Source organism: Emydura macquarii, unplaced genomic scaffold (genome assembly GCF_026122565.2).
Source record: "Emydura macquarii macquarii isolate MOO-44397 ecotype Brisbane River unplaced genomic scaffold, CSIRO-AGI_Emac_v2 contig_2184, whole genome shotgun sequence".
Taxonomy (NCBI): domain Eukaryota; kingdom Metazoa; phylum Chordata; order Testudines; family Chelidae; genus Emydura; species Emydura macquarii.
Window position 1 is genome coordinate 696,466 of NW_027132321.1, and position 23,051 is coordinate 719,516.

General features: G+C 48.0%; 1 protein-coding gene across 1 annotated transcript in view; it reads left to right on the top strand.

Moving 5' to 3' along the window:
* Positions 1-13,110: 13,110 nt before the first annotated feature.
* The window catches only part of SYT6 (synaptotagmin 6), a 58,643-nt gene continuing 48,702 nt past the window's right edge, over positions 13,111-23,051 (top strand). Inside the window, exon 1 of the mRNA XM_067558760.1 lies at positions 13,111-13,154. The gene's annotated coding sequence lies outside the window, so the exon portion shown is untranslated. The remainder of the gene's footprint in view (positions 13,155-23,051) is intronic.

Consider the following 23,051-nt stretch of genomic DNA (forward strand, 5'->3'; position numbering starts at 1 on the left):
CATGCACCCCTGCTTTGCCTGGCCTTTAAGCAGTTGTGGGAACTCCTGGGGTACACCCTTCCCGCTTTGTCTGACCGTGCCCAGAGGCCTGACTCCCCACTGTGCCCCTCCAGCTTTCCATTGCTTGTCACCCGGGAGCGATGCAGCTCTGCTGACATCAGACTGGAGAAATGCAACCGTGGACTGGGCCCCAGGTTTCTTGAGCTAGAGGCCAAGCAGTGAGCCCCCGTGTCCTGCTGCCGGGTCAGTGGCATGCATGGGGTGCATATGGGTTGTGAGGCTGTGGCTCTGCTGTGTAGTCTGATCCCGTGCCGTGTTTGAGTTGTGTTTGCTTGTGTCAAAGGGGAGCTGTTAAATGACATCTAAATAAAGGTGTGCATCCCCCTTCCCCTCTGTGAGCTACACTGTTGTTTGCAGAAGGGATTTCACCATGTCACCATCAGAGCAGGAAAAGATCAGCCTGTGCCACCCCACCCCAGCCAGGGATCCCTCAGTCGGTGCTTTCCTGTCAGTAACAGCAGGGTTGCTGCAGCAGCACGAAGCAGCTCCCACCGCAGCCTGGGGAAGCACGGCGTGGTTAGAAAATCAGCTGTTGAATTTAGATTGTCCCTGTCTTTCCCCCACTCTCCCCCCATGGCCGGTCCAGAGCCCCTCCCTGGGGCTCAGTGTGTGCAGAAATGGCCCTGCCACAAAGCACTTTGAGCAGTGCTACTGAATTGTTCTGTGGGCAGACAGGGGACGTGGCACTCCCATTGCGCTCAGGTGGAGAGCTGGAATCTGTGCTGGCCAGAAGCATCTCTTGATCCATGTTTTATTCTTGCATCCCTTCTTTGCAACCTCGGCACATCACGTGATGCTGCAGCGAGAGCAACGAACCAATGGTGGGCTGCACACCTACCTGGAGCATCTTTCAGGAGCTGCTCAGCACCATGCAGGTTCTGGCTCAGCGTGGCACAGGTTGCAAAACCCCAGATAATATATCTGTCTGTCTGTCTGTCATTCTCAGTCATTGTGAGAAATACCACATCCTGCCTGCCCCTCAGGCCCGTAACCTGGGCATCAGCTTCAACTCAGACCTCTCTAGGTCCTCACATCCTAGCTATGTCTAAACCTTGCCGATTCTTTCTGCATGACGTCTCTAAGACACAGCCTTTCCTATCCGCCCACCCAGCTAAAACGCTTGTCCATCATCTCACACCTTGATTACTGCAAACGGCTCTTCTCTGCCCTCAGCAAATGTATTCTTACCCCTTTCATAACCATTCAGAATGCTGCTGCGAAGATCATTTCCCTACTTTGACTGTCACCTCTCTTTTTATCCCTCCATGGGCTCCCCATTCTCCATCACATCAGACGTAAGCTACTTGTCTGCACCTTTGGGGCTTTTCACGGCCTATTCCCGCCCTACTGATCTCTAATTCACTATCGAGATGTTAGCTCCCATTTCCTACCAGCCCAGGATGACAGCCTCCATCACCCGCCTGTTCAATCAGATTTCAAGGAAGCATCTTTGTGCTTCCTCCCATGCTGTCCCACTGCTGGGGAGGTGCTCCACATAAACATCCACAAAACTAACGAATTATCCTCTCTTAATTGGCACCTGTGCTCTCTCAGCATGCTGTCCCAGCCGTGTGCAGATCTCGACTGTACTACGCAGAACGACCACAGGCACGGCTGGGCCAGGTTTATCGTCCTAGCACTGTGGTTCTGTGGTCACAGGGACACTGACACATGAGCAGGCAGTGGCAAGGAGCAGCTTAGTCTCTGCTGTCCCCTAGGCCATACGAAGGGTTAAGGTGAGGTACCCCAACATTTATAGACGGAGACAAACAGCTGACGTACCAGCTTACGTGTTTCATGACATCTGCTGCTACCTCCCCTTGTACTTCGCTCAAGGTGTCTTGGGCAAAACATCCCAATTTATCACCTCTGTCAAATCCTCTTCTCTGGTCTTAGGTCAGGATGTCCCTGGGCTCGTCTTCTGGAGACTGTTCACACACGTAGCCCGTATCTGTCGCTTCTTCGGAGTGCCTGTGTTACAGCCACGCTTGCTGGCCCTGGCCGGCTCATGCAGCAGGCAATAAACTTATAAGCATCAGCTTCAATACAGGGCCTGACTTCGGTTCACAGCACGGGCTGGCTTTGCTGCCTGTGGTGCAGGCCTCAATTCTTGCATCAGGCCCAGTGCGCCCACCTCTCTCTCTCCTGACATCCTCCTTCGAACCTCCCCTTACAACTCCTTTGCAGCGATGCCTACAAAGAACTTGACAACGGTGCGGCTGCTGGCGCAGATACCACTGCCCATCATGCTGACTAATGCTGTCTCCTGGATTCCTTGCGGGCAGTCCCCCGTCAGTCTGTGTTTCTTGTCTTGTCCTTGGATTGGGAGCACAGTGGGGCCCTGGCCCATGACGCAGCTCCACGGCACCACAGTAACGCCACCTTTCTGTCAGCCTTCTCAAAGGCCATGGGTCTAGTACTGACTAGTGCTGACTGCGAATCAGAGTGAGCTCTCTCCAAAATCCTCCACTTCAGAGAATCTCTTCCCCGTTGGTGCATGGAGGCAGCAGGTCTGACCTGAGTGAGAGCTGAATGCAGCTAGTAATTTCAGCGATTCTATTTGGAATTCCACATTCTGGGAGGTTGGTGGGCAAAGACCAGGAGTTCTTCGGGACGGGACCCTCACTCTTGAGGTACCACTGTATCTCTCTGGCTTTTTGCCTGGAGATGGAAAATTCCTTCTGTAAAATGAGCAGAAGCCCTTAATGCAGTGAGAGTCCAATGTGCAGTGTGCGTGTGCGCGTGTGCGTGTGTGTGTGTGTGTGTGAGAGAGAGAGAGAGAAATCCAGTGCGGGGTAGGACAGCAGGGCAAGCAATGGCCAGAGACAAACGTCATGGAGATGTGGGGGAGCCCAGGTATCCAGGTCATGGGCCTCTGCATAGATGTTCTGCAATGCTGTGTAATCTCTGAGAGATTGGGATAACTCCAGTGTGTGAGAGGGTGGGGGGTGGAGTCAATGGAATCTGGAAAAGCAGGAATCGGCAGCCTCAGACTGACCGTTCATTTCACTGAACTATAGGAGCCACCGAGGGAAAAGACCTAGTGAGGTCATATCCACGCCACCCCTCCTGGGGTGCAGGGCAGGGTTTTCACTATTGGTAGTCCTCACTGTCAGCATGAAAATCAGCTCCCCTGGTCAGCAGAGAATGAGTTAGAGAATCAGCTGGTCTGCAGAGCATTGCAGTGCATTGTGTTAATGACTTATTTCTAATCTCCTGTGGAAGCAAGTTCCAGTGGCCTGGGGTGTTCTGGCAGCAGGGCTGTCCCCGGCAGACAGGGTCACCAGCAAGTCCTGGGCAGATAATCCAAATCGATGTGATGGGTCAGAATGAGTCTAAAAGACCAGAGGGATATTGCGAGGGTGAGTCCAAGGAGAGATGAGAATTTCAGATTGATCCTATACTGGACCGAGAACTAGCAGAATAAAATGAGAAACGTGTAATATGAACTGGCTACTGACTTTGGAGGCTGGCAGATGGGCCTTAATGTAGAAAAAAAATTGGTGGCTTAGAGCAAGGAACAGAGAGCTGAGACTCCTGAGTTCTGCTTGTGGGTCTGAGTGGGAATCTTGTCTAATGGTAAGAGCAGCTGGCTGGGAGCTGGGACTCGGGCTCTAGTCCCAACCCGGGCACTGACGCAGCACATGATCCTGTGTACATCAATTTGCTCCATACGGTGAATGTGTCACTGCTTCCTGGGGAAGTCATGCAGCTTTGTCAATGAATGACTGCCAAGTGCTGGCTGCATGCGACTCCCAGCTAGCCTCAGTACAGCATACACATGCAACCTGCCTCAAAACTCACTTCTTCCCTGCACCCACTCTCACTGACTCACTGCAGTTAAAATGCTTCCCTCTGCCCCTGGGATACCAAAGAGGAGAGACCAGGAAGGAAGTGGTGGGGCAGGGAAAGCAAAAAAACAAGGGGAACAGAAGGTCTTAAGCTAACTTTCCAGTTTCCCAGCACACGGCGTCTGTCCATTTAGGCTCCAGTCCTGCAAAGACTTATGCACGTGCTTAGCTGTATGCCCTCCGTGTAGTCCCAGTGGGTGTTCCTTGCATGCTGCAGGGGGCAGGGCACGTGCCTTGGACAGTGTCAAGCATGCTGTTGGCCCCTGACAAACAATAATAAATGCTAACTCGGCTACATCCGCACGTGGCTGCATCTGCTTTGTAGCTGTGTTGTCCTTAATGCAGCCATGTGGGTGCCTTCTCCTGCAATGCCACTCTCTGCATTGCACAGGCTCTGCTGGGGACGGACCTCGCTTGGGCTTTTTTACATGGACAACTTGCCTCTGAAATTTTTTGGGAAAAAATTCCACTTGAGATGGTGCCTGTAGTGGGGAGACGGGATGGGAGGCTGTGATGTCGCTCCTTGCTGACGGTGTGGTGCTACAATCAGCAGGTCTGTCATTGCAGTCGTGTGTTAAACTAAATTAAATCAGCATGCTGGATGGAATGGATTCATTCGAACCACCATTTAAAAAGATATTTTAAACAAAGCCATGCAAAGGGAGTCCAGGCTGTAACCCTAATTCTCCAAAGCAAAGATATAATTTGCTTAAACCTTCACTTCCAGGGGCCTGGCAAGTGAGGAGTAACATCTAGGGGACAAAGAACAGACAGGTGAGACACTGGGATGGGCACCTACTTGTATCCACACATTGTGTAACACACTTGTGAAATGTATGTTGCATTCCCCTTTAGTGGCTTGTCCACATATAGGATAAGAGCCTACTACTACTGCTAGCAGGTGACATAATTCGTTTAGCTCACACAATAGAGGGCTCTGTTCTGATGTTGAAGGTCCCAGTTCAAATGTAAGTTGTGTTACATTTGCAGGTTACATCTTTAATCAAACGACATTAAAAAACATTAAACCCACAAAATCAGAGAGACGCAGATAGGACCATTGGATCTTCTGTTCACACATGAATGGTTGTATTTGTGTGTGTAGCTATATCTATTTACGTAGTGTGTTTGTACATGTAAATGACATGCCCACACAGAGCCTAGTGGGGTGTGTGTGTGGTGTTAGCCTCTCTCTGCACAGATGTGGATTTAGATCTGGCTAATTGCTCTTGGCTGAATCACTCCTGAAGCAATACAGTGAGGCTGATCATATTTGTAGACTTTTGTGCACCTCTGAGCCTGTTCCAGTGAAGCTGCAGTAGCCTCATACATAGTCAGGTTTCGGAATCTAAAACTCCATAGAAACAGCCAGCCAGATCTCTGCCAGCGTTAGTTGTGTGTGGAGTGGGCTGCGGTAGGTGGCTAGGAATTGGGCTCACGGACAGAAGCCTGGTTGGTAAGTCCACATGTCCAAAGTAGCTCTCTTGATTGCTGTTGTCTTTCTAACGTTATTACTAATCTACTCTCTGCATTAGCACAGTTTGCCTCAGCGGCTTTGTTTTTGAAACATTTTCTTTTGCTTTCAAATATTTTTTTCTAGATTGTTGAGACCAAGCATGTACTTTTAACTACTTAAAATCAGAGCAATTTTTTTCTATCTTCTTCTTCTTCTTCTTCATTGCTGAGCAGAATGAGCTAGGGGAGCTGGTGTTTTTATATTTGCAGATGCTTGTTTGTGCTTGACATCTTTTGCTTGTTAAACTAGTCTCAGTGTAGTGTATGCAGCACTTTCATGCCTGCCTGCTATGCATAAATGAATGCACACACTCCAACATGTGTGCATGTCTCATTGAGAGGTACAGAAACAGCAACAAAATCAGACGCAGATCTCATTGTCTGACACAATTCTTCATTTAACTTTATAGCTTAACCTGTGCTTTCTTTTTTATCCCTTCTTATTTTCTCATTGTTCACAGATTTTGGTGCATTTTCATCTTCTCCCTGAGAACCCCTTTGTTTTCTAATGACATTTTTTGTCAGCTTTACTTGTCTAGTTTGATATTTTTCCTGTTACTTCTTGTCAGATGCAATGATTGGTGCTGTTTGTATCTGGGAATTGTGTAAACACAAATGTGTCTGCAACAGACTTCATTTCACTTTGATGAACTCACTAATATAATAGTCACTAATGAATAGCAGTTGTTCAGGGGGAGATGTGAATCCTCTCTTCTCTGCACTATGCAGTGTCTTTAATTATACTTACACATTGCAAAATGGCATCCTAGTGGGGCTGAGGGGGGGAGACTTGGAACTCTTGTGAATGAAATTGTATGCAGGCTATGCAAAGAGGAAGTTACTCGTTAGGGAGTACGAAACATTTGGAAGCTGTGGATGCTAATTAGAGCCACCTTGAAATTTAGTTCAATTTGTTATGCTACAGCATGCTAGTGTTTGACAACATCACAGGAAACTGTGCAGCAAAGCCTACGGGCAGGATGCCAGGAACTCAGTTCTGTACATACCCCTATTTAAAGATCACTAGGAAGAAAATCCAGGGAGTCTGGTCCTGTCTGACCAGTGATTGCATAGAAATCCTAGTGTCCTGATGCCTCTTGTATCGTTCTGATTTTCCACCCATGTTTGCAACTGATACAAGGAAATACATTTACTATTGAAACAGTCTTAGGTCAACACCTGCAAACCTGCTTGAATGCACCCTTTCTAGGTGCAATGTAGTTTGACTGTCAGACGTGTGCAAGCATCTGCCCCAGAATTACCTGGCCTAAGTGCTGAACCTGGTCTCTGGTTTAAAGGTTGATTTTTTACTGGGATTTTACAGTGCATGGCATGGAATGACATCGCTAATTGGAAAAGGAAGCTCCGCATCTGCCTATAAATTTCCAGGATCAGACAGTCCTACCTGTGTGAGCAGCTGCTGCTGTGTAGTACATTCTGGGGTTTAAAGATCTCCGCCTTTGCTACAACCTGATAGAAACAACAGCAGCATCTAGCAACAGGAGCCCAGCCATTCAGAGCAGGCGTGGAGAGTTCTCGGTCCATCAGCTGATCCTGAAGTCCGCTCCTGTGCCTCTCTAACAAAGAGAGACTGTTTCCATAATTGCTGCATTAGCAGGTCGGGCGATGTAACTCCGACAGACTGGGGAGCTGGGGCAAAGAGAAGCAGGGTCATTTGCACAGAGCTGGGTTGGCGGTTATCCTTCTCTTCAGCCTGCAGAGAGACTTTCAGTCACGTTTATGCTGGGGTGCGTGTTAGCGCACAGCCACAGCTAGTGCCATCTGGGAGTCAGGTCTCGCCACCACTGATACTCGAGAGAGAGGGCTTCAGCGGTTACCTAAAACCACCCAGAGCCAAACTGCCCCTTGTGGGATGCCCCCAAGCCAGAGAACGGCCTTACAGCAGAAACAGCCATGTGTCCTTCGGAGCTTTGCCAAGAGAGGGCTCCCTCAGCATGCAGTTGCAGCCTCCCCCCATCACAGGAGGCGTTGGGGGGGAATGCCCCTTGGGTTGTTTTGTCCCAAGGTGTGGGACTTTCACCCTTGCTCTGGTGCACCTGCCCATAAGCCAATAGCGCTACACGCACGCTGCTTTTCCTGAGGCTCAGCATAGGTTCACTCCAGTGCAAACCCCTGGGGCTCCCGCAATGCTTCCTGAGCGTTGCACCATGCAGCTGTGTGTGGATGGTTGCCGTGTGCTCCCCTCCCATATCGGATTTGAGTTGGAAGTGTGAACCCCAAAGCCTGACGATGGCAGTGGAGGAGCCCCCGATTCCACACCCAATCAAGCCTCGTCCTGAGGTAGTTATGCAGGAGAGCTTGGTGCCAGCAGGAACGTTGGCCTGGACCCAGCTCAGGGGTGCCTGCGTGAGTTTGCATCAAGTTCCTTTGCCCTGAGTACAGCCCGTGCATGCAACCCCGGAGCAGGAGCTGTGGCTGCACCCCAGCCTGTGCCGTAAGGGGAGTTAAAGGCAGAGCTGTGAGGATGTCCTTCCCGAACACCCATCTGGGTGACTGCCCGGCCTGCTGGGTCTGAGAAGCATTGCCTCCACAAGGGACCCAGCAGGCTGCCTCCAGGGCACTTACGGCTCAGCAGTGGGTCAAAACAGCTTTGAGGAAGTGTGTTGCTGTCCCAGCATGCTGCTCTGTCAGTCAACGCATTTTGCAGAGCTGTATCAGTTTTGACCCAGGTTTCAGTGGGATGATTTCCAAGGTCCAGGGCTCTGGGCATGTCTGACGAGAGAGACGGAGTCCTGAACATGTGGATCCAGAAGTGCCCCAAGGTTCTGGTTTTGTTCCACATTGGAATGGAAACAGATTTCAAAACCTCAAAAGTTAGTGTGAAACAGAATTGTTGTGCTCTGGCCACCTCTTCTCAGGTCCCAGGGGCCTGGGCAAAGAGACATGATGTGCATGGATTATTTAGCATTCGCTTAGGGGACACTACTGTGTCTCTCCTCTCTCCCTCTCCCAGCAAAGTTCACAGACCAAAGGGCCTCTGGCCTTCCCAAGGGCCTTCCCTGCTAAGTATGTGAGGCATTTTGTGGGAGGAAGGTTGTGATGTTCAGCTGCAGCTATTTAACATGAGCCAGGGAGGGAGCATCTGTCCTGTGTATTCAGTATTACTGAGTCATTTACAGATGTGGCTCCAGCACATTCTGATAAGATGCCCCATGGGGTCAGCGCACAGTCACATACTATAATTATGCTCAGCATGGTTTATAATAGCTTATTAGATTGTCATCTGTTAGGCGTAAAGCATTGACAACTGTTACTGCTACATTTATAGCACTCTGGAGAGCAGCTGATGAAGATAAAGCATCCTAAATCATTGAGGAATTTGTGTTCTCCCTGGATTTGGGAAGAATGATTTCTTTTTTTTATCGTTCATTTTTTTTATAATGGAAAATATATTTTGCTGGGTCTCTTCAATAGCGGGTTCTTGTACCACGCTTATCACCATAGTATCTGAGCACCTTCTAGGAGTGAATTAAGCAACGCGACTCACATCTGTCACCTGTGGCTTGTATCGTTATCCTCTCCCCAGGGGAAGAAGTGTATGCAGCCGTATCTTGTTTTGGTAGGGTGTGCTTTTTGGGGGTGGTGTTTGGTTGGTTTGTGGGGAATTTGGGGGGGCAGGAGGATATTTTGCTTTATTTGCATCTTGCAATGGAAACTATCCTTCTGCTTTTCCAGGTCAACAAAAATGTAAGCAGCACCGATGCAGGATGCAACAATTCCCGAGGGAGTGTGAGTGTCTTTAGCTGGGGAGTAACCTCAGTCTTCCTTGTATTGAACCTTGACTCTTGAGTCTCACATGCCTTGTATCATTCATGTAGGGCCTTGGTATTTTGCTAGTGTGGCTGCCCATTGAAATGTCTGCTGGTCTCTCTCTAGGTGTTCCCCATTACCGTACCTCGCAGTCATTAATGGATTTATCCTCACAGCGCTGCGGTGTGATAGGGAAGGTGGCGTCCCCAGTTTACAGGTGGGGAACTGAACACAGGACAGACTGTGTCTAAGCTACAAGCTGGGTGTGTGCTTCCCAGCTCACTCAGACATGCCCAGTAGCTCTCATCTGAGCTAGTGTGCCAGAAATCATGGTGTGACTGCAGCAGCCTGGGCTAGCTGCCTCAAGTACCCCGGGTGGGTCAGCCTGGGATGTAACGCAGGATGTGGAGAGGAATTTGCTGCACTGCTATGGGACCCTTATGCTAGGAACAGCTCCAGATCTGAAAGGAATTTCATCGTACAGCAAGTCTGACCGTATGCTTATTATTTTGCCTGTGACTTTTTCGTAGCCCATGTGGCGATATTAATAAATGACTCATTTCACTCTGCCCTCAGTGTTGAACTTTATATTTTCCCCTTTTTGGCTTGAAATTTCCCACTTGAACAGATTTGAGATTTTTCTTATTTCTAATCCTGGGCTTTTCAGCCACGACCCGATACAGGATTTATAAACACATTAGGTTAGGTCACCTTTCAGTGCTTCACTGTGCACGTAGCGGAGACCAGAGAAAAGGAACTTGCTGCCTTATGCCAGATAAGATAGTCTGCCGAAGCTGGAAGCCAGTTCTCCATCCCTTTTTGGAGACAGGTGGGCCTGGATCCAGATACCCCTGAAGTCTGGGGATGTTTGCAATTGGAGCTAAACTCTGCATCTTGGGCCTGTCTGTCTCTTTAAAGATGTACATTGTACATTGTGTGTGTCTAAATATAAAGGACATCTATGATCAATGGTGATGCACAGCTCTGAGTCAAGGATGGCTGCAGAGTTCTTGAGGGGCAGACCTCAGAGCCACCCCATATGGACAAAAATCCAAAGCACTTACCTGCTGTGGCCTGTGAATTCTACTCACACCAGACACAGAGAGAGTCCTGCAAATTAAAGGTGTCTAAAGGCAGACTGATTTTCATGCCTATGATTTGATTTCCCCATCTTGCTAGATGACGCACTGGACTTGCCACAATCCAGATGAGCAAGAAACTAACTTTACCTCCTCTTGAAAATTCATGTCCCGCCACAGCACTGTCACTGGCATTTGGTATTATTGCTTAGCAGAGACGTCTCTGATCTCTATCAGAGATCCAGGATTCATTAGCTGTGCTGTGCCTGGCCAGAACCTGCTAAGACAGAGGCTTTTCATACATGGAGCAGGCACGCAGAATTCTTGTGCTTGCCAGTTGTTTACGGTCCTTTGCTAGATAATTAAACCCTTCCCTGCCTTGCTCCATTGTACGGGACCCCAGAGCCAGACAGGAGACTACTGAGTTCCTGTTATAAAGATATTCAAGAATTAAGTTAAGATGCCTCTGTGCTGTCTCTGCATTTGAAATCCACATTCAGCATTTCCCTCGAGGGCTGGGGTTTGTTTTTTAAAGGCCACAGCATAAGGGGCCGGCTGGCAATCCCCCTACGAGCCCGTGTGCCGGCTGTGCCTGAATAGCACTTGGCAGGGAGATTAGCGGGCTCACTGCTCCGTTCTTCCAGCTATAAAAGCTCAAGCCACAAGTTGAAAAGCTTTGGGTCATGCAAGGGTGACTGTCGCTATTTCCCTCCAATTTGGTGTTTAATTTGTGTCCCTAAAACACCCTATTCAAACACCAAGAACACAGGCTTCTGCTCATGGACCCTGATACTGGGCACTAGAAGAGGCAGTTTCAAGCACAGGTGTCATGTGGTAGCCACTCTGTGTAAGAGAGGACGTGAGCACGTGATACGCCAGCCAGCTAAGATGGCAAAGTGACCTGCAGCCCCCCCTGCCCAGCCTCCTTTACAATTTGCTCTGATTCAGGATCTGGGCGCCAAGTGAGGTGGAAAGCTGCAGCCTGCACGAGAAGATAGCAACACCTCGTTCTCAGCAGCTCAACCATGGTGAGCTGCAGGCTTCTGGCAGGGGATCTGAGGCTTGCAATTGCCCTCTTTCCTCAGAAAAGAGGCAGGGATGACGAGAGGTGAGAGGGAAGGGATGGCATGTGCAGGGGACAGGGTGGTGTGTAGAGTTCTAGGCGTCGGTGGAGTTATTGCTCTGCAGCTCAGGGCTGTGTTGCTTGTTAGGGAACTTGTCTGAGAAAGCCCTGAAACAAGGGGAAACTGTGACAGTGTGCCGCAGAGCCACCCTCAGCCATGAGGGGGCAAGTGAGAGGGGCTGTTACGCGCTGCATGGCAGTGGCATGCTTGCAACGCTCCCTTTCCTTTGCCCATTCTCTGAAAAGTGACACTCAGAAGATACTGGAGGACACACATGGTACAGTCATTGCACAGAGAGAGCAGAAGAGTAGCACAGCAAAGCAGCCCGCATTGTGTGTGTCACAAGGCAAACAGTACCTGAACATTCAGCACAGGTTCACCTGCTGTAGCTATAGTCCGTGTTTGCTCCTAGTGAATTTCATCTCAAGTAAGTGGAGCTACTGCATTTCACCTCTGCAGAAAGACAGCTAGCAAAATGCCATGCTAATGAGCACTCAGGGCTCCAAGGATGTGCTGAAGAACAGTTTTTGTTTATTGCTATTTGTATTCTCTCAGTGATGAACATTAGAGGAGCTGCATTCCCTGCTCTGTCATGTGCGCCTCTAAAACCTCTGTAAGAGAGGAGACAGCATATTAGGTAAGCCACCCAAAGCCACCTAAAAGCTACCCCATTACCTTATAGTACTCCTCTATGGGTGAGAGACTCAAAGCAATGTGCATTGTCACTGTCTTAAACTTCGGCATCAGGAAAGGCAGGTAGCACGCTCCATTGCAGGCAAGTTTCCTTGCAAGGGTTTACCTTTGTATTGACTGTTCAGTGTCCCCACTGCTAGGGAGTTCCAGAGGCAAGAGACCAGGGCCATGAATGGAGTTTTTACAACCTCCAACCCTTGTCCTCTGTGACTGCAGGATCCCATGCATTTTATAGTGCCTGAATACCAGTGAAGGGCGCCTAAGGCCTTATCCAGCAACATAAGACTGTACCAATAGCTATACAGAGTCAGCTTCGAGGTCCCTCTATCTCAGGATCCTGTCTTCTGACAGTGGCTGCTGCCAGATGCTCTGGAGGGAATGAACAGAACAGGGCAATTATCCAGTGAAAGCAAAACACTTAAACACATGCATAACTTTAAGCACACAGGTAATCCCACTGAATCTATGCACAGGCATAAGTGCTTTGCTGGACTGGGGTCTGTCAGATGTCAAGACAGCCGGAGGCCTTCTGGAGCTATGTTGTCCCCAATTTTCTGGATATGCTAGTTTTAGCCCTTCGTCTTAAAAATGAGCCTCCAGATACAAATAGAAATCCAGTACCGAGATCCGTGCGAATACCATGATAATGAATGCATGGATACTGTCTGTGCTGTGTCTATAACACTGCTTTTCAGCTGAGGATCTCAACACCCTTCACAAGGTTGAATTAAGCTTCAGAATACCTCTGGAAGATTGGTATTGTCTCAACCTTGCTGTCAAGGGGTGGGCCAGGCCCAGAGACCCCCTTCTGCAGTACTCAGGGTCCTGCTACACCGGTCTCAGGAAAGGAGCAGTAGAGAAGTCCTCCAAGCAGCCTAGAGTGGCTGCAGGGGAGGCAGCTAATCAGAGAGGCTGCAGGAAGCAGCCAGTCAGGGCCCAGGAGCGCCCTATAAAAGGAGCTGCAGTGCCAGGGACAGTCAGTTTCTTGTTGAAGCTGGAGGTGTGTGTGGTGCTCCTGGCTGGCGGAAGGGCCCTGCAGTGCAATAGACAGCTCAGCGCAGGTGAGGATGAGCTCTTGGCTGGCTGCTGGGCCTGAGGTGGCGTAGATGATCCCTGAGGTAAGGGTGAAGCTTTGGTGAAGGTGGGGGCCATGGGAAAATGGCCCAGGGAACTGAATGCCATTAGTTGAAGGGACATGGCAGCACGTGGCTGCTATTCTTAGGGTCCCTGGGCTGGGACCAGGAGTGGTGGGCAGGCCCAGGTCTCCCCCATAGGCCCCTGGGGAAGTAGCCTACTCTTGGACAGAGAGAGCCCCGGAAGAGGAACTGAACTGTTAGGAGGCCCAGCTAGAGAGCTGGGGCCTGCACAGATCAAAGAGGGTGGAAGGAAGCCCTGGGGTTATGGCCTGGTACCAGGGCTGGGGCTGTTAAAAGGCCGTAGATGCACCCAAGCTGAAGAGGCACTCCTGAGAGGTGGGTGCCACGCCTTTACACTTGCAGATGGAGAAACTGAAGCAGAAAGAGGTTAACTTGTTCAGTGTTACAAAGTGAATCCGTGTCAGAGTGGGGAGTAGGACTCTGGAGTCAGGCTGACTAATCCACTATTCTGCCCAGCCAAATGCACTGCCTGCCTGCCTTCCTACAGAACAGATACTACACAGCCTGTGAACAACTGCCACCAATAGGTAGGCGTAGTAGCTTTCCTTTTATTTTTGCTTGTGAAGATCCTGTCTTCTCATGAAAAGATCCAGTACTAGTGGACGTTAATGTCCGTGAGAACTTTCTTGGAGCTACATGGTTAGATTATCTGTGAAGAAGAAGGTATTTGAGTTTCCATGTCCTATAGTTGTTACCAGATTTGGATCTTTCCACCCTGTTGGAGGATGTCAATACACTTAGTTGCTACATGTAAATACGCTGCAGGAACTGAGACCATTTTGCATTAGCCCGTTAATTGTACAAATGTGTGTTTTGGTTCCTGCTCTGTAATTAAAAATAAATAATGAATTGGTTTAGCGCCTCTGAGGGCGTGGGGAATAGTAGCATATGGTAGAGCAGAATTGTAATACTGGCCTAATTTTCTGTTAATGGCCATTGGGCCTGAGTCAGAAACATGAACAAAAAGGGTTGGTAGCTCACACAAGAAATGGAAACCATGTTTAAATATCCTTAGCAAAGGAGAGGGTAGTAGTCAACTTGATCAAGTTCACGTGTTGCATTAAAATCTGGGGCTGAGGTTGGGGTGTATCCATTGAGGACGCCTTTGAAAAGTTCTGCCATCTGTTGTAAGAATCTTTCCATCTTTGCTTTTAATTGGCCCATGTCCTGTTTTGAAATTTCCACACTGGGCTTTAGTCACTGGGTAAATAGCTCTGTGCTTTTCTGTCATAGCTGCAGCTTCAGTTTCAGCTGCTAGGTCTTCAACATGTCTCCATTTATCTTCCTTGCTTTGTTTTTCACTGCCTTTGTCTGCTTTCTTATACTCCTCCTTTGCCTTCTCCAGTAGTTCTTTGGTCTTAGCATTCAGGAGTCTTCCTTCTGGTACTTTTCTTTCCTCCACAAGACGCCACATCTCTTGATTTATCCAGTTCTTGCTTTGTCAGTTTTTTATATCCAGTTGGAACTGCTGCAGCTTGAATTACCTTGTCTTTGAGTGCGGCCCATTCTCCCTCTGAATCAAGCTATATCTCACCTTCCTCTGTCTCAGATCTGTTCCTCAGTTCAAGGTGGAATTTCTCACAGTACTCTTTTTTTATTTTCAGTTTTATACTCATCATTTTCTTTACCATTTTTTGTTTAAAGTTGATCATCTCAATTTTAATTGCAGTTTAGCAATGCAAAGATTGTGGTCACTGCTAATATCTACTGCTTGATGTGTCTTTATATCTTGGACAGCTGACCTGACTCTCACCCTAATACCGATTTTTTTTCATTTGGCTATGTGGTGACTTCCATGTTTCTTTGTGTATATCTTTGTGAAGGAACAGGGTACTTGCAAGAATAAGGTCAGAACCAAGCTCAGTTCAATGAATCTTTCACCATTCTGGTTGATGCTTCCTCATTGCTCTTTCCATTTCTTGGTTGTCTCGTCCTACTTTAGCTTAAATTTGCTTATCACAAGGGGTAAGTCATGCTGATGTGGCCAGGTCCCAAGCCTGGAATCCAGGGCATCAGTGCGAGCAGATTTATAAGTGTGGATATGAAGTGCTGCAAGCAAGAGAAGAAACATGTCATTTACTCAGGCAATAGTGACAACAAACACTTGGAGGTGGTATGTTCATTATGACAGATTTTGTGCAAAAATCACTTATCAACTGGGAACCTATTAAGCAATGCATAATACATGCCTGACTCCAAACCAGAGTCCAAAAGACGTCAATTGTACAGTGCTATGGTGCAACAGAGGAGGAACATAGTGATGAGGAAAAAGATGAGTTCTGCAATTGTATCCAAAGCATGACTGACAGAATTAAACTATTCATCGTTTGCTAATCATTTTGTGTGGTTTGTGACTGGTCAGATAGGCCATGTAGTATGATGTCTGTTTGCTGAATGAAATGATGAATTATGCAATTGGATTAATCATAGTTGTAGTGTTCGGTATTTTTATCTCGGTGGCGGAATGGAAGCACACTGGCAAAAGGATGTCAAAGTGCTTATTTATTACCTGAGATAGCATAAGAAAGACAGACAGGAGTGGGAGTCCTGTCCCATACAGGAACTGCAGCTCCGGCACAAGCAGCAATATACTCCTGGGGGCCCATCGATGTAAGAAGCTAGCCTTATTTAAGCATGTGCAGGGACGCTTATCACCAAGAACGAGGGAGACCCATACTTCGTTCTGATAAGCGGGTGACGTATGGGAACCGTCCTGGCCGAGGCATCCGCTGTGGCTTCCACGGAGTCTCGGGGAGTCTCCGCTTGGGGAGGTTCTCGGGGGATTGATATACCCTTTTCCCCCTCACCTTGCAGCAAGCTTTACCCAGTAATACATGACGTATATCTCAATCCCAGTAGGGATTGGGCCTTAACACTTAGTTGCTAGTAGTCTATTGGTAGTTAGCTAGGGACCTTTTGGAATAAGGTGACGTTAGTTGTTTACTTCAAAGAGAACTCAGTCATAGTCTTACTTCTCCTTTATTATTACTAAAATAGGGACCTTTTAGCTTATCAAGCATTAGCAAATGTCTGTGGCCGTCTCAGGATACTCCAGACCCCAAGACACTTCCTCCTTTGGCCTAAGGTCGGGCAGAGGGCAGCGTCTGGGTTCTGCTCCCGAGAGGTCTTAACTCCTGCTTTTCTGGCTTAGCATCGCTTTTAGGGCCTTGCTCTTGTCAAACTATACTGATTTCACGTTACAAAGTCTTGCGCGCCCTAACAATAGTTTAAGTTGAAATTCATGAAACTTAATAAACCAATGTCCAGATTCATGAAGGAATAATCTCACCCTCTGAGTAACAGATCTAGAAGTCATAACACTTTTCACAAATTTGTTAGTGAGCCGCTTCTCCACTTTTTCTACCAGCTCTAGAACACATGTAAAGGATCTCAAAGCCACATCCCTGAGTCAGTGACATTCAGACACTGGAGTCTATATAAACACCTCCGTTCAGAATTACAGGGAGTGGAAAAAACTCTAGCTGCCTGTAGAACAAGGGGTGATTTGGACTGAAAACATGACATTGCCTTTTAGGCTCTGGGCAGCCGCACGTGGGTGGGTAGGTCCAGTCGCTAGCTCCCTCCAAGGTCTCTGTAGAAAGCAATTTGTTTCTACTCTTAGCCTGAAATAATGAGGTGTTTTTGATGTTATAATCTTATATAATTACTCTCAAAATATCCTGTGATTCATCCCAGCATTTGAAGTCGGTGCTTTGCATTCCAATAAGCTCTCTCCTTGAAGGAGCATCTTGTAGTGGGAAATTAAACTTTTCAGAAGTCATTTCTATGTAACTGAAACTTTGGTGTAGCTGACTTCAGGGCTTGGTGTCTCCATAATGTTGTGGTACACCCTTTAACAGGGACAAAGGGGACTCTCTGCATCCCTATGCCAATGCCCTTGCACTGGGTCTGTGGCAGGGAGGTACCACTCTCCATGGGACCATCCTCTGAAGAGCCCCCGGATTTCTGGGTGGGAGTTAGAATCGGTCAAAGGGATCCAGGCTTACAGGAAGGAGGGGTGGGGTCAATGCACTGGCTCCAAGTTGAATGGAGGTTCCTCGCTGCATGAATCTCTTAAGTTTGTTGTGCTTGGAAGAGGTACAGGTTTCAAAAAGTTCCTTGAGCCTCTCCTAGCAGGCGATCTGAAGTTTTCCTTGTAGAATTTCTGCTGCCCCCCTTTGTGGGATGGGCGAGCTAGCCATCGGAAGATCTACAAACAACTAGCCTTGCAAGAAGGCTTCATATCCAGCCATCTGGGCCAAATTCTGCTCTCGTTTACACTGAGATTACTCCAGATTAACTGCTTTGACTTCTAGGGAGTTACTTTGGATTGATGCCCAGGGTAACTGAGCAGGATTCAGTTCTCATTCTATAATGGAGAACAAGCTGAAACCAAGACTCACCTTTAGGCAGTGAAACTTTGAAAATGTGCTCTGATCCTTTGAGAATAAGGACATGGCATAGGAAGTAGCAAGTTTCTCAGATGGTTGGGCTTTAAAGTACCTTACTTTGTCTGGAGTTATAAATCTGTGTTACCTGCCTGTTCCTACTGTGTGAAAGAGAAAGTGACTGATGATGTTTGTTCCTGGTGTTCAAGTTACTGGTGTAAACAGAGGCTATTCTGAAAACTAAGTGCACCAGGCTCAGAACCTGGAAACCTGTGGGACAATATCTATTTGCATTGCATGCTCTTTGCTGCATGAGTGGCTGCTAGATGGAGGCTCCATTGAGTGAGAGGCCGCTTTGTATTCCTTGTTACAGCATGCGAGATGAGATAATGTCTGATGGAGGAGAAAGCTCTCTCTGTTCCCTAATTTGTTTTCTGACCGGTTTCCTTAAAAACTGCTGAGAGCTTAATGAAGTATCTCCTGATCGCTTGTGACCCTCACCTCTGTCTGATGGGGCCTTGCTTCTCAAGGAGCATAGTTTTGGTGCTTAACAATACATGCACATCAGGCATCCTGGCCTGTTAGATAGCTTGTGAAAAGCAAATCAGCTGCAGTTAGACTTTGAAGCAACAGTTACAAATGACCCCTATAGTTTAAGAAGGTTCTGGAGATATTTTCATACCTTACCAACACCCAGAGAACATGGCCTGTTCAGTGGGTGCTTCTCACCCTGACTTGGCCCTTCGCAGGGCATGGAGCTGGAACTCCTGATTCATAAGTAAAAAGAGGTCTTCCTTTCTCATTGCTTTGATCCCCCCCTCTGAGTTTCCAGAGCCACTTCCGAGCTGGGTTCCGGTTTCCGAAGAGAGATGGTCTGTGATTGCCATTCCTCCGTGTGCTGTTCTGTTACTCTTGTTGAAATTCTGTTTCTGTCCCATATTTTTCCTGCTTCTTTGGGTGTCTCTGCACAGGTCACAAGGCAGAACTATGATGGTGAATGTTTTTTGTGTAAGTTGAGATTTAATGGCAGACCCTCTACCTTTCGCTTCCCAGATTAATACAGTGTGAGCCTCTTATCTTTTGTTAACCCATTAGTGCCTGAGATTCCCAGTAGTTCCTTCTGTGCACCTTGTGAAGTCCATCTTTTCAGATTTGTATTGCTGGTGCTTCTTAGTGGAAAAAGAATTAAATCCCCTGTCAGTGTATGTCCCGCATGGTCTGCCCATAGCAGCAGAACATCTTTGTAATCACTTGTGCCATCAAAAGTCACTTGACAGGTCTTTGTGAAGACTAATTCATGTCTTTGCAGAGCTGGGAGGCTAAAAAGTGCTGTCTTGTGCTAACTGTTTTGATCATTATTGATTAATCTCATTGATTTGAAAGCATCCAAATGCTTTGGAGTCACATTAAGGCAAAGGCCTCTGAAGTGATTTCTTAAAAGGAAATGTGTGATCCTCTCACTCTTCTTACCCTCCCACAGTGAAACCACAGAGTCTGTTGGTCCTAAGTAGATGGCTCTCCCACCCCAGAATAGCTCAGAGCCATTTCTTCATCTGAAAGAAAATCTTGACTGGGAATGTGCTAGCTACACCCACTCCTGGTGCAAAGACTTTGCATCTCTCATTGGGCTGCTTGCAAAGTTACCAGGCGAGAAGCATTCCCAAGAGATGCTGGCTCGCTCTCACTCAACACAGAGTCCAAGGCCACCTAGAGAATTGTACTGGCAAAAGCTCAGTCAGTGTAGTGTCCCCAACAAAACTATTTCCGCAGCGTACGTCACACTCAGCGTGTTGTGCCGGCCCATTGTGTCCACACAGAGTCCAGTTTTATTGGCAAAAGTGTGTTGCACAGGCAGTAGGCATCCCACAATTCCCTGGGAGGCATGTGGGCAGCCCACAATACACGGTGACAGTTTCCCACATGGCTGGAAGGACCCATAGATGCTACAATGTTGTGTGAGCTACCACATGTATTTTCTCTGTCGGGGAGGGTGGATGAAAATCTAAATTATAGCTAGTGATATATTGAGTAGAACTCTTCACATCAGACTAAGAATTCGCTATGAATCTTCTTACTGATTGTGAAAGCTACTTCAAAGTAACAAGTAAGTGTTGCCATAATTAGCCCAGCATTGTCTTGTGGTGAATAGACTGTTGTGGTCATGGCTTTGTCAGTAGCGCTAATTCTTTCTGTTTGGACTCTGCTAATTATCTCCATTGGTAACTCAAGCCTGGGGAACATAAAATCACCTGGAACATAAAAACTGCATTTCAATTACATCGTATTTTCCTAACATGTTTTCATCCAAGATGAAACAAAATGGAGCATTTTATTAATGAGCTGCTTTCAAGGTCTTCAGAAGGCATTGGGACTAGATGGGGGTGGTTTGACAAGCTTAACAAAGGTCTCTCCCTTGCCTTGGCAAATATCACAGGCTTGCTTTTTGCACTGAAGGTGGAATTCTCCAAACTGTCTTGTGTGCCCACGGGGTCCCTCTCACCTCCAGAGGACCCCTGCTGGAAAAAGCCCGCAAGATGTAATAGAAAATGGTAACCTTTCCAGAGGTTGGTTGCTTTTTTTTTCCTTTTGAGTAAATCCTGTAGGATTTACTATAGAAATCAATAACAGGAATGTAATTCTCTGAGATGGCTAAAAATAACTAGAGAAGAGAAATCATTCCCTGTTCATTTCTAAGTTTCTAGCAGCGTTTCTATAGAACCCTGTTACATTCCTGCAGGTCTCTGTTGGCTTAAACTCATTACATTCTATAGTATGTTTCCACAACAGATTTATTTACAGCACATTTCAATGCATGAGCCTCCAACCAAACATTACCCCAGGTTACCTAGGGCTCGACTGGAGATCCTAGGGATGACCTGCACTCATCCTTGCCCTCTTGATGCACGTTTCTGAAACAGGTCCCTGCCTCCCATGCGGGCTGATTCCATTCCCTGTCCCTGATGGGGAGGGCAATGGCCCTTGCGTGGCTCTCCCCAATCTCAGGGTTGATGCTCCCTATTTCTGACACTGCCAGGCACTGTTGTGTTGTGTAGTGCATACTATGGCTGAAGCCGATCGTGCTCCATTTCCTGATGACCTGGAGAATGCTCGGAGGTGCTCTGGACTTGCTGCTGTGTATTCCTTGGCTTTTTGGAGGCAATCTCAGCCCCCTAGTTTTTCCTGGCCTCAGTCACCAGAATGGCTGATCTCCATCTCTGCCAAGGTCTCCAAAATCCCTTTGTGTAAACTGGCATTCCCATTCCAGGACTGACACCACAGCACGTGTGCCATGGCCCAAGGGTCAGGCCTGGCCAAATGGTGGCATGTTGATGTGATGCCTTCTCAGCAGCCGTTAGCAAACCTGGATCCAGACGCCAGATGTTGCTGAAAATGGAAATGGCTCTTGCAACAGCATGCCATGTGTACTTCCCAGCTAGGTCGCTGGCTGAGTGTGGAGGGCAGGTAGATGAGAGCGGCCACGTGGTGGATTTTGGGAGGTCATTGGAAGACTAGGTTTGTGTGGTGGGTTTTTTTGCATCAGGGTTTTTCCCCACCATGTCAGTGGGACATATTGAGTGAGCCACTTCTCTTGCGCTCCATCCTGGGCAGCAGACTCAAAGAAGCCACTCCAAGCTCTGCAAAGAGCAACACGTGATTCATGATGCTTGGTTTGGTTTGTGTCTGGGTGGGGATGGACTGTCTGCTCTGAGGTCAGTCTCTGGGGCAGGCAGCCCCATCTGACAGCTGGACGGTGGAGGTCTGCGGAGTGGCTAGAGCTTCCTAGGTCCTCTACAGAAACAGCAGAAAGTGGCCACCTCCTTGCAGAGACCCTAAGTGCAAGGGGCCTACAGGAAGCTCTCTGCACCAGTCACAATTCCTTGGGTGGCTGCAGCTGTCCTCACAGGATCACACTCCGCTCCTGACTGCATACCTCTGGCCTCTCTCCTTAGCTGCTCTCTTAAAGTGACAGCTACGTGTGCAGGCGAGCAGAGTGGTGACTCTGCAATGAGCTGATCCAGACAGCTTTTCGTTGTTGCAGAGGACTCATCTGAGTCATTAGTTTCCTTGGTGTCAAGATGCAGGTGTGGGAGATCAAAGACATTGAGTCACTGTCTCTGATGTTGAACTGTTCCTCCAACTGCATCAACAGTGATAAACACTCATTTAGCAGCAGCTTCCTAGGTACCACCTGCCTTTCTCCAGCAAATAAACCGTTCCCTTGCCCCCTTTAAAAAATAATAAAAGCAGGTCCAAGATGATGCAGAGCGAGAGTGTGAGCGTGTGTGAGGAGGAATGTCCTCTTGCTCCCAGCAAACTGCTGAGAAAAGACATTGACAGGTAGTGAATTTTCACTCCTCTTGTGTCACTTAACGTGGGTGGCTTTGTGCTCTCTGTTTGTCAGCAACAGCATCTTACGCACTTTCAGGTTTTCACAGTTAGGGCACGCGTGCAGGCCTACAGGAGTCCCGCACAAGGGACCTGGATAATTTGGGCTAGCGATAGCCCAGTAAGAGAAGAGCCTAGTGATGAATTGCTGAAACCATTCTGGAGCTGTGCAGTCCTGCCTCCCCAATAATGAAATGTCATGACGGCAGATCAGTAGTTTGCCTTAATTCATAATTCACTGTCATTTCTAAGGGGAAACATTAGAATTTCTCTCAGCTGCAGATTTCTCAGACAGCAGCACATTGCTAGTCTCCCCCATGCTTGCTTGGCAGCCCAGCAAGTGCTGGAAGAGAGGAAAGACGCCAGGGAATTAGCGCGTGTGGTTGGGGAATTGTTTAAGCCAAAGCAAATGGCTGGACGACTACTGCTGTGCTTTGTGTCAGGAGGAGCCCTGCTTCATTGTTGTCAGACCGGCCAGCCCTCGTCTCCCCTGAAAGCCAGCTCTGAAGTGCTGCGTGTGGCAGGACATTATTAACGAACAGGCTGGAGTGTCCTCTTGTCGCCATTGCCTCTCCTGAGGAGTCTTCCTGGGGCACCCACCCCCTGTTCTGATGGCAGGAATATCCCTGTCCTCAGGGCCCTGGCCAGGAGTGAGTTAGCCAAGGAATTAGCTGATTTTTATGGTGCAGGGAAGGACGTTGAAAAGGTAAGACATGCAGTGTTCAGAAGTTAGGTAACGTGCAGGCTGGTAGCCCTGCTGGTCCCAGGATATTAGAGGGACAGGGTGGGGGAGAAATAGCTCTTGTTGGACCAACTTCTGTTGGTGACGGAGGCAAGCTTGTGAGCGACACAAAGTCCTTCTTCAGGTGACCTGAAGAGGAGCTCTGTGCAAGCTCAGAAGCTTGGCTCTTTCACCAACACAAGTTGGCCCAATGCACATTTTGAAGTACCTGATCTTTTCACAGCTCCAGCTTAAAACGCAGGGAATCAGTTATGGTCCAACTCCATCGATTGAATAGTGTGGTAA